Below are 7,812 nucleotides of genomic sequence, written 5' to 3' on the forward strand. Positions count from 1 at the left end.
GCTGCATTCAAATTGTCTTCTGTATGTAAATCACTAAACAATCCATTGATATCTTTCATGACTTGGCTGACAAAAGCAGAAAATTTTGGTGCTCATGGCCAGCAGTGGAAAAGTTGCTGATGGTTTGTTAGAAAGTCCCCGGGCTGAGGAAACATTTTATTTTTTTTCCCTCTCAAAATCATCTGGCTCAGTTTTATCTACATTACCCTCCCACCATAATTCCATTACAATTTTTAAACATTCTCTCCTACTCAGCTGAGACCAATCTGCAACCAAACCCTGTAGGAGAAAATTATTGTGTCTATTATATATTAATTCCAGCAAGATCAATCTAGTGAACTAGTCCTATTTATTATTGCTTCTTGGCCTTTTGACTAAGATCAAATGTAGTATCTGTTCTTATCAGGACACCGGTATCCCTAACCAAGGGAGGGCGCTGGTTATCATTTCCTGTTGTAATAAGGTGGGTACTGGGTACTTTCTCCCAGGTGGAATCTGGCCTGGTTCGCTAGTCTTGCCCCTGATTGTAGGCAAGATCTCCCTAAGTGATAATGCCTTTCTGGCAGGGATGGTGCTGCATCTGTCTAGTCTAGGAGTAGGAGGTGCAAGGAGCTCTTGATGATGTGCTCCCCGGTGGTGGCGTCCCAGGGGTGCCCGAAAAACACTATGGTTTTTGGACCCCATTAGGTCACACCACCTCGCCGTACTTGTTCGATTTTCTTGGGCAGACCTTCTGGCTAGCTCAGAGCAATCTTCATACCTCCCGTAAAGGCCTGCTTTGTGCATTTACACTGCATGTGTGGTTTATTTATTTATTTATTTTACTCAGAGATGAAGAGTGCAGGATATTGGGGCTTGTCCTGATGTTGGGGAGAAGGTCTTTCTCTTCAGGAGAGTCCTCACTAAATACTTGAAGAGTCAGCCTCAACATGGTTCCTAAGAAGTGGCATCCACCTGGCTTGGGCCTAGGTTGACCAGAGTACCTTGCCCCCCTGTCAGGATCCTTGCGCCACCCGGGGAATTCAGGGATTAAGACCCTTTCTCTTCGGACGTGTGACCATACGGTATCTTCGTGCACTTTTTTCCATGTGGTGATTTATTGGTTCACTTTTTTGTTCACGGGGTTTTGCGCGATGGAGCCTTTATGGCCTCAGATGTGTCTACATTACATTTCTACAGGGAAAAAACCTGAAACCTCTTTATTTGTTCTGCTGACCATGGTCACTGGGACTGTTAATGGTGGGAGATCCAAAATTTTGAGTTGTCACCAGTTAAAGAATAGGGGGAAAATCTTCCAGAGGTAGTACTCATTCCAGTAATACTGTCTAAGCCCTTGTACACATGGTCGGACATTCCGACCACAAAATCAACGGATTTTGTCCGAAAATGGTGTTGCATACACACGGTCGGACAAAGTTGACATTCGTTCATTACGACGGGACTACGTTCAGGCTAGTAGCCAATAGCTTTAGTCTTGTAATTTGATCTGAGCATGCGTGGCACTTTGTCCGATTGGAATTCTCTACAAACGATTGGACAAAGTCCGATCGGATCATGTTGTCGGAAAATTTTATATCCAGCTCTCAAACTTTGTTGGTCGGACATTCCAACGGAGAAAGTCAGATGGAGCCCACACACGGTCGGATTATCCGACAACACGGTCCGATCGGACATTTTCCGTGTGTACAAGGGCTAAGAGGGACCTTCCCTCACAGGAAATATTCTGACAGGAGGAGAGAGCCTTGAGATCACCTCATCAGCCTGTTTCTGCTCCTTCACTGTTCAATCACAGATTGACCTAGTTGTGCTGCTTAACTGCACTAAACAAAAAAAAAAATCAGATCACCAAGCTGGCTGTGCTATGTGGTAGGGATGTGTAAATCTTAGGACTGGATGAGCAGCAATACAAATCCTTTGGCAGGTAAGGCATCCCCTATGTATGTAATTTAGCTGTGAGTTGATATGCTTGCCTGGAGCAACTCTTTACTAAATATGGCTGCATTTGTTGTGGTATGTGCCCCCCATAGGGCATTTGCACTGCATATTTTACTCATAGAGTCACAATATAGTTACAAAATGCATCAAGGATTGTCAAGAATGTTGTACCAAGATAAGAACTTCAATTTCCTTTTTTTGTTTGTTTTTGCTTTCAACAGAGTGGGTTGGGGTTAGAACCCCTGTCTGTATCTAGTAGTAGTTAGTCACATTTAGCTGGACTTATTCTGTAATGTTGAAGAGGTTTCAAATCTTATATAGGCCATGAAAGGTCTTCAACGTTACAGAAAAATTCACGTTAGATTTGACGACTACTACTACCAATACCACATGGCCTGGGTCAATGAGAAGCTTCATAGACAGCCTGGATTATAGTATAATTAGAGGCAAAACTTTTTTTGTTTTAGTGTTGGATAGAGTGGAGAGGGATTATTTACCATTCTCTCCAAAAGGGAAAGAAAATCCAAAATTTTGGGTTGTCACCAGAAGTGAAATGGAGGGGACATCTTCCAATGAGGACACTATTTTTGATGACAGGAAGTGAAAAGAAATCTTCCTAATGGAACACAGATGACAAAAAAACCAAAAAAAAAAACCTGACGGGTTATAACCCTCCCGAATGACACGTACACACGACCGGACTTTTCGATGGACTAGGTCCGAAGGACGTTCTGAACGAACGGACTTGGCCACACATGACCAGACTAAGTCCGTTCGTTTTGAACGTGATGACGTAAACGGGACTAAACAAGGAAGTTCAATAGCCAGTAGCCAATAGCTGCCCTTGCGTCGTATTTGGTCCGTCGGACTAGCACACAGATGACCGGTTTTCCCGATTTTTAGTCCGTTGGAATTGAGTCCGTGGGATAGATTTGAAACATGTTCTATTTCTAGGTCTGGCTGATTTTTTATTTTTTTATAAAAAACGCTTGGACTAGCCCACACACGATCGGATTGTCCAACAGACTTATCCCGTCAGACCTAGTCTGCTGGAAAGTATGGTCGTGTGTAGGTGGCATTACTCTATCCAAAATTTTAAAAATGCTTTAAAGTGTTACTAAACCCAGGACCCTGCATTCTCTATATCTGGTCTCCCATAGTACACAAAACATAGAAATGCAATAGTTTTAGTAAATACAAACTGCTAAATACCTTTTCTCATCAGCAGTATATAGCAGTCTTCTGACTTCTATCAGTGTCTGGTTAAAGCTTGTAGAAGGAGTTTTCATTTTCCTCTGACCATCCTATGAGGCTACAGGACCCCTGACCCTCTGTCTAGTCAGTGCTGATTGGCCTGCGGATCACATGTACTCTCCCAAAAAAATAAAATAAAAAACCTCTCTAGCAAAACACACAAAACTGAGCATGTGCAGACTGCCCTCAAGGCTCAGTTCTATCAGGAGATGGATTGGGGAATTGTGAAAGAAGGGGAGGATCAGAGAAGACAGGATCAATCAGCCTTTTTTACACAATGCGGGGGATTAACCCCTTAGGTTCCACAGTGAGTATAACGAGCATGCTTTGTTTACTGCATATACAGACTGATTTTACTGTTGTGGGTTTAGTAACACTTCAAATGAGAGAAACATAAATTACCAGGACAGGAACACATAATGCAATAAAAACCTAATACGTAGCTCCCAAAAAATAATATTTTACGGCGTACGGCTCTAATAAGTTAAACCACAAGGTGGTGCTATGCTGCTACTGTAACAAAGCACACAGTTCTCAGTCCATAGTGGTGCTCTGCCTGAATATAGTCCTTACTTGTTCAGTGTAAATTGGCATAGCAGTACTAAGCAAATCTGCTTTCTATTAAGTTATATCTAATGTTTTAATTATTTTTCTTTAGTTTTGGATAGTGTAGGGAAGAGAAGGAATATAACCCTCTGTTTAGGGCATCTCTTAATTTGTCCCGGTGACCATTATTGGCAGAACTGAAAATTAAAATGGATATAAAAATGTTTAAATTGCCACCAGAACAAGAAAATAGCGGACAATAGCAACTGTCTAGGAGTTCCCTATTATTATTTTGCTAAAAGATACCGATTTTCTAAATGTGGCCAGATCAGAAAGCTGAAAGGCTGCAGCGGTGTGCACGCATGTCTCTGCCTATCTAAAAGTGTTCTTACACCTGTCCTGATGAAGCGACCATGTTGATGCAACGAAACACACAGTGTATTTTATTGCTGTCTGACCAAAAATGTTTTTTTCTCACCTGCAGTTCAATCCTCCAGATTTGAGTAGATGCACCAAATGTTTTTTTCGCAAATATAATACCTTCTGATATCAACCACTACACTTAGAAATATCTTTCCGGTTTATCTTCTTTTACTCTGTCTTCTGATTTTTGGAATACTTCTACATCTAATACACAAACATTGCACATTGTATTGCTCAGCAATTCTTTTTTAACCTTAGCATGCCTTCTTACCACATGGTGGCGATAGAGCATTGAAAAGTGTGTTGAGCCAATCCCTACCTTTACAACTTTACATATGACAGTAACTGGAGGTGTTCCAAAGAGAAAAGATACTAAGCATTTCACATCTTTACAGGCTTGCTGTCCATTATTAAAAAGAAAAAAAGTCAATTCATTTTTAAATATATGGCAACTTATAGAGCCTTTTCTCAGCAATACACTTAAAGTGGAGGGCCACCCTAAAAAAATAAATAAATAAATAAATAAACAGCATTAATATCCGTAAAAAAAAAAAAATTTGATTTTTTTTTTTTTTTTTACTTACCAGAAACCCCTGTTGCTAGGCAGTCTTCCTAATCTGCCTCTTCCTACTCTGTAGTGATCTTCGGTCTTCGGTATATGGAATGAGGTGGTGTGAAATAGGAAACGCACAAGCATGGTATATAGAATGAGGTGGTGTGGAATAGGGAGTACACAAGCACCGTATATAGAATGAGGTGGTGTGGAATAGGGAGTACAAAAGCACGGTATATAGAATGAGGTTGTGTGGAATAGGGAGCACACAAGCATGGTATATAGAATGAGGTGGTGTGGAATAGGGAGCACACAAGCATGGTATATAGAATGAGGTGATGTGGAATAGGGAGCACACAAGCATGGTATATAGAATAAGGTCGTGTGGAATAGGGAGCACACAAGCATGGTATATAAAATGAGGTGGTGTGGAATAGGGAGCACACAAGCATGGTATATAGAATGAGGTGGTGTGGAATAGGGAGCACACAAGCACGGTATATAGAATGAGGTGGTGTGGAATAGGGAGCACAGAAGCATGGTATATAGAATAAGGTGGTGTGGAATAGGGAGCACACAAGCATGGTATAAAGAATGAGGTGGTGTGGAATAGGGAGCACACAAGCATGGTATATAGAATGAGATGGTGTGGAATAGGGAGCACACAAGCACGGTATATAGAATGAGGTGGTGTGGAATAGGGAGTACAAAAGCACGGTATATAGAATGAGGTTGTGTGGAATAGGGAGCGCACAAGCATGGTATATAGAATGAGGTGGTGTGGAATAGGGAGCACACAAGCATGGTATATAGACTGAGGTGGTGTGGAATAGGGAGCACACAAGCATGGTATATAGAATAAGGTCGTGTGGAATAGGGAGCACACAAGCATGGTATATAGAATGAGATGGTGTGGAATAGGGAGCACACAAGCATGGTATATAGAATAAGGTCGTGTGGAATAGGGAGCACAGAAGCACGGTATATAGAATGAGGTGGTGTGGAATAGGGAGCACACAAGCATGGTATATAGAATAAGGTCGTGTGGAATAGGGAGCACACAAGCATGGTATATAGAATGAGGTGGTGTGGAATAGGGAGCACAGAAGCATGGTATATAGAATGAGGTGGTGTGGAATAGGGAGCACACAAGCATGGTATATAGAATGAGATGGTGTGGAATAGGGAGCACAGAAACATGGTATATAGAATAAGGTGGTGTGGAATAGGGAGCACACAAGCATGGTATATAGAATGAGGTGGTGTGGAATAGGGAGCACAGAAGCATGGTATATAGAATGAGGTGGTGTGGAATAGGGAGCACACAAGCATGGTATATAGAATAAGGTGGTGTGGAATAGGGAGCACAGAAACATGGTATATAGAATAAGGTGGTGTGGAATAGGGAGCACAGAAGCATGGTATATAGAATGAGATGGTGTGGAATAGGGAGCAAACAAGCATGGTATATAGAATGAGATGGTGTGGAATAGAAACCCCTTCCTGGGATGTTTAGGTGAGAATTGAGGAATTGGAACCGTGTACCTGTTAAAAACACATCACAAGTGTTAGAGGCAGGTGTGTGTTTTACAACTTGCTTACATAAAATACATTTACATGTAGCACTGACCCCTGAAGGAGCGGCTGATTTGATTGGGCTTACCATTACCTTCTGACCTCGTGTATGTCTAGGGGTTTCCTGAGGTTGATGGCCCAAGAACTGCAGAGACTGACACCAGATCCACTTAAGGGATTTTTATTTGCAAAAAGGGTAAACAAACAGTCTCTCAAATTAGGGTTAGAGGGTTTAGGTAGGAAAGTCCAGGCACTCTTGAACTAAATCAAATAAACAAAAGAGTCTCTTACATTAGGAAATCCAGAGAATAGCCATTCACAGCTGGATCCTCACCCTGATCGGATAGTCCTTCTCTCACCAGGCCTAGCAGCCAACAGGGTGTTTAAATCAAACTAAGTCTCTGCCACAGGCTTCTTGTAGAACACCTGAAAGACGTAGACAACTCGGAGAACCCTCGTATGGTAGATCCGCACCCCAGGCCATGAGAGCCCTGGGGGCTGGTCAGGAGGACCAGGACCAAACAGCCAAAAGTCACTTCTCGCCTGGAACCCTGAAGCACGTGACGTCAGCACCTTAAGTACCCTCTCCCAGAATGCACAGCAAGAGTGACACTCCCACTGGGCTGGTTCTGGCACTTAATGAACCCAACTGGATTATGTTCTAGCACCTGCCAGGGATGACACCGCCGCCTATGGTCAAGCAGAACACAATGCAATCCAGACAGACTGGTACTAAGGCCAAAATTTAGAGTAATTAAACCCAGGAATCCAGGAATATTAAATGTCAAAAACACATAGCGCATGCTCTTCAGGAGCCCGCGCTACATACGTTTTTATTACATATCTTATTTTACACCCAGAGATGTAATCACTGGGTCTCTGTACTTCTCTAAACAATACAAGCAGATTATGGCTGGCGGGAGGGTCCACCAGGGTGCTGTAGATAGCTTCCTGAAAACACAGCACCGTCCCTCAGTACTCTGACTTGTTGCAGCTTCTAATGCATGTTGTGAGACCCTCACAGTGTGCAGTGAATTCAGAGTGAGCAATGTCTATACAGGAGAGGAGCCGATACAACTGTGCAAGACTGAAGGGAAAGCTGGAGGTCAGCTTTAAAGTATTGTGCTTTGACACATGAAATGTTAGAAGTGTGAAGCTCCCACTCAATCCAAAACTAAAAAAAGTTTTGACTTTAGATATACCCATTTTTATCAGTTTTATCAGTGTGTTTTCAACAGTTTTGCACGCATGCCCTTTAATATACGTGCTAAAAAAAGTGCTAAGAAATCATGAGAATCTTTACGAAGCAGAAGTGTGAAGATTCAGACTCATAGGATGATCAGTAGAAGATAACCGTCTATTAATAGCAATAACCGGTAATACACTATATTGTCAAAAGTATTATGACACCTGCCTTTACACGCACATCAACTTCAATGGCATCCCAGTCTTAGTCTGTAGGGTTCAGTATTGAGTTGGCCCACCCTTTGCAGCTATAGCAGCTTCAACTCTTCTGGGAAGGCTGT

General features: G+C 42.2%; 1 pseudogene; it reads left to right on the forward strand.

Annotated features, from left to right (window-relative positions):
- The first annotated feature begins 354 nt into the window (after positions 1-354).
- LOC143964626 (U2 spliceosomal RNA) lies at positions 355-528 on the forward strand (annotated as a pseudogene).
- The last annotated feature ends 7,284 nt before the right edge of the window (positions 529-7,812 follow it).

The sequence above is a fragment of the Lithobates pipiens genome, unplaced genomic scaffold (genome assembly GCF_037356315.1).
Source record: "Lithobates pipiens isolate NorthernLeopardFrog02 unplaced genomic scaffold, aLitPip1_a1.2 Scaffold_8, whole genome shotgun sequence".
Classification (NCBI taxonomy): Eukaryota; Metazoa; Chordata; class Amphibia; order Anura; family Ranidae; genus Lithobates; species Lithobates pipiens.